This window comes from Cnephaeus nilssonii (genome assembly GCF_951640355.1).
Source record: "Cnephaeus nilssonii genome assembly, chromosome: 19".
NCBI classification, from domain to species: Eukaryota; Metazoa; Chordata; class Mammalia; order Chiroptera; family Vespertilionidae; genus Cnephaeus; species Cnephaeus nilssonii.
In genome coordinates this window covers 35,666,652-35,670,732 of record NC_137090.1, presented here as the reverse complement: position 1 = coordinate 35,670,732, position 4,081 = coordinate 35,666,652, and the positions used below count along the sequence as shown (strand labels likewise).

Below are 4,081 nucleotides of genomic sequence, written 5' to 3'. Positions count from 1 at the left end.
GGCTTTCTACAGCCGTTGTTCAAAATGGATCTACTGCTTCTTCCTACTTGTGGCCTTATTTCTCTGGAGGACTTAGCAGAACAGAGACAGCTGAAACCTGAATCAATTATTACTAATTCATTCTCTTTCCATCTTCCAAAATGTAGTTGACATTCTATATGTTTCCTCTGCTACTATTCTCTATGGCTTATCATAGTTTTAGTTCTTTCCTATGGCTTTAATAGGGTAATAGGAGGAACCATATAAACCTTTATTTATTTATTTTTTAAGTTCTTTTTTTAAAAAATATATCTTTATTGATTTCAGAGAGGAAGGTAGAATGAAAGAGAGATAGAAACCTCAATGATGAGAGAGAATCATTGATTGGCTGCCTCCTGCACGTCCCCTACTGGAGATCAAGCCCGCAACCCAGGCACGTGCCCCTGACTAGAATCAAACCTGGACCCTTCAGTCCATAGGCTGACACTCTATCCACTGAGCCAAACCAGCTAGGGCCATATAAACCTTTAGATTTAATTGGCATGATTAACCAGGCATCCATTACGTTTTCTATTTATCATATACCTTTTTTTTCTCCTTTAGTGCTTTATATTGGATAGGCTAAATTCTCTATTGTTGATTTAAAAGATATTTTTTTATTCTCCTTGTGGTTATTCCTAAATAGTTCAGTGCTGGTAAATGTTTACCGATTAGTTCTCTGAGGGGGAAAAAACACACCCTGATTTGTAGTGTTTGCCAATTTTCATGGTATAAATACTCTCATCATGGCCAATTTCAAACCTCCAAGGTAGAATCACTGAATCTGGAGTTCGAAAGAGAGGGGCAGCAGCATACCATTATATAATATTTCTACCATACAGATATAGTAGATATGAATAACCTCACAAACATAGATACTAGTAAAATATAGTTACAATGCATCTTGAGTATTTATTATTTAGAAAAATTTTTCCTGCCCTAGCCGGTTTGGCTCAGTGGATAGAGCATCGGCCTGCGGACTGAAGCGTCCCAGGTTTGATTCCGGTCAACGGCATGTACCTTGGTTGCGGGCACATCCCCAGTAGGGAGTGTGCAGGAGGCAGCTGGTCGATGTTTCTATCTCAACGATGTTTCTATCTTTCTAACCCTCTCCCTCTCCCTTCCTCTCTGTAAAAAATCAATAAAATATATTTTAATTTTTTTCTTTTTAATTCTCATTCAAGAGTATGTGGTTCTTCGTCCCCAATTGATTTGAGAGAGAGAGAGAGAGAGAGAGAGAGAGAGAGAATCATCAATGTGAAAGAGAAACATCAATCTGTTGCCTCCTGTAGGTGCCCCGACTAGGGATGGTACCCGCAACTTAGGTATGTGCCCTGACCAGGAATCGAACCTGCAACCTTTTGGTGTATGGAATGACTTCACTTCAGAGCTCCAACCAACTGAACCACCTGGCCAGGGCAAGTAGTTATTATTTTAAAAAATATATAATTAGTTTAATTGTAAAAGTGCATAAATTATGTTTTAATGATGGCTGTAGTTAACAACTGGCTTGCTCAAAACTTAACTATCAGCTTTCACAAGCTGGACAAGCCAGTTCCAGCACACCACTGCCCTTGTATTAGTAAAATCCTAGATTATATTGATTTTTCCTATCAAATTTTTGACCATTTTATTGAGGCACAATTGACATATCATAAGATGTGCATGCTAGAAGTATTAAATTTTATGTTTAGACATTTGAAACCAGTGGCAGGAAGCAGCTGCGGAGCCTTGCGGTTGGCATCTCCCGTGGGCGTGGGCCGCATCTGTGGGCCTGGCCATGGTGGGGCAGTACTCCTGGGAGTTCTTTTCATTTGGCATCAACAGCATTGTATATTAGTGTGGCATAAAGCCCATATATCCATCTGGAACCTTTGTTCAAATGCAGAAATGTGACTCACCTTGCTAGTAACTGATCCTGAGTTCATGAAATACCTAAATAATGTGATGGAACAACTAAAAGATTGGGTACACAAGTGTTCAATTCAGAAACTGGTGGTAGTCATCTCGAATAATAAAACTGGTGCCCAGCCCTAGCTGGTTTGGCTCAGTGGGTAGAGAGCATCAGCCTGTGGACTGAAGGGTCCCAGGTTTGATTCTGGCCAGGGGCACATACCCGGGTTGCGGGCTCGATCTCCAGTGTGGGGCATGATTCTCTCTCATCATTGATGTTTCTATCTCTCTCTCCCTCTCCCTTCCTCTCTGAAATCAATAAAAATATATTTTTAAAAAAAAGTGGTGTGCAGCCAGTGTGTCTCAGTGGTTAAGCATCGACCTATGAACCAGGAGGTCACGGTTCAATTCCTGGTCAGGGCACATCCCCGGGTTGCAGACTTGATCCTCAGTGTGGGGTTACAGGAGGCAACTAATCAATTGATTTGATGCTCTTTCATCATTGATTTTTCTATTTCTCTCTCCCTCTCCTTTCCTCTCTAAAATCAATAAAAAAATATATATTTTTAAAAGGTGGTGAGGTCCTTGAAAGATGGCAATTTGATACTGAGTGTGATAAGACTGCCAAAGAAGACAGTACACCCAGAGAAAAGTCTCAGAAAGCTATCCAAGGTGAAATATGTTCAGTGATCAGACAGATCACAGCGATAGTGGCATTTCTGCTACTGTTGGACATTTCTTCTTTTTTTCTTTTTAAAATATATTTTATTGATTTTTCACAGAGAGGAAGAGAGAGGGATAGAGAGTTAGAAACATCGATGAGAGAGAAACATGGATCAGCTGCCTCTTGCACACCCCCCACTGGGGATGTGCCCGCAACCAAGGTACATGCCCTTGACCGGAATCGAACCTGGGACCCTTGAGTCTGCAGGCCGACGCTCTATCCACTGAGCCAAACCAGTTTCGGCCTGGACATTTCTTATTCGCTTGATCTTCTTATTTATGCAGACAAAGATTTGGTTGTACCTGAAAAGTGGGAAGAGTTGGTACCACAGTTCATTGCCGATTCTGAGCAAGTTCATTGGGTTCCTTCACTACTTCAATTCACAAAGTAAACAGCAAAGTAGCCCTGTCCATGACTGAAGAAAGAGGGAAATACTGAGAAATGAAGTAGAAGAACTAGCAGCTTCTATCAGCCTTCAACCTTCAACCATCCTCCTTTCACACATGAAGTATGAAATCACAAAATTAAGTTGAAAGCCTGAAGTTAAAGAGAACAACAACAAAAAAATGTCAAGACCATTTTTCCGGAAGCTCCCCAGTGTCTCAGTCTCTTCAGATTGTCCATAAAAGATCCTTTGTCGAAGTGATTTTCCTAGAGGGAGGTTGTGGACAGAGTGGCTACTGCTCACAGCTTTGGGTCTGGAGCACAGTTTTTCATTTATTCTCAGCAATGCCACCCATCACAAGTTTCTGGAAGAAGGCTATGATCAGCATCACAGCCAAAATGCCCTAAAGCACAGCAGAAGAATGAGGAGGAAAATGTAACAGGGTATAAAGTACATGGTGCTCAATAAATATTGAATTTTTAAAAATGTTTGGCAGGAAGGATGCACAACAACAGTTATTTGTGTTTACCTCTGGTCTGGTCACTGGAATTTAGGGGAAGTGGAAACTTTCATGATTTCTTATACTGAGTTCTATATTGTTTGAATATTTTACAATCAGCAGAGAGCACTGCTAGTATTATAAGTTTAAAGACTTTGAAAAGGGAGCCCAAGGTCTAAACCAGTGGTCGGCAAACTCATTAGTCAACAGAGCGGCAAACCGCGGCTCGCGAGCCACATGTGGCTCGCGAGCCGCGGTTTGCCCACCACTGGTCTAAACCATTACCATTTCATACTATTACTCTTACCAATAAAGGAGGTTCATGGGCAGGGAGAGGGGGGAGAGACATCTGCAATACTTTCAACAATAAAGATAAAATTTAAAAAAGAACTCCCAGCCCTAGCCGGTTTGGCTCAGTGGTAGAGCCTTGGCTGCGAACTGAAAGGTCCCAGGTTCGATTCCGGTCAAGGGCACTTGCCCGGGTTGTGGACTCGATCCCCAGTGGGGGACTTGCAGGAGGTAGCCGATCCATGATTCTCTCTCATCATGGATGTTTCTATCT

General features: G+C 41.8%; 1 pseudogene across 1 annotated transcript; it reads left to right on the top strand.

The window, feature by feature from the left end:
* The first annotated feature begins 1,592 nt into the window (after window positions 1-1,592).
* LOC307115465 (mitotic spindle assembly checkpoint protein MAD2A-like) lies at window positions 1,593-3,073 on the top strand (annotated as a pseudogene). Its single transcript has 3 exons — window positions 1,593-2,041; window positions 2,485-2,638; window positions 2,873-3,073. The product of its transcript is annotated as a mitotic spindle assembly checkpoint protein MAD2A-like (transcript).
* The last annotated feature ends 1,008 nt before the right edge of the window (window positions 3,074-4,081 follow it).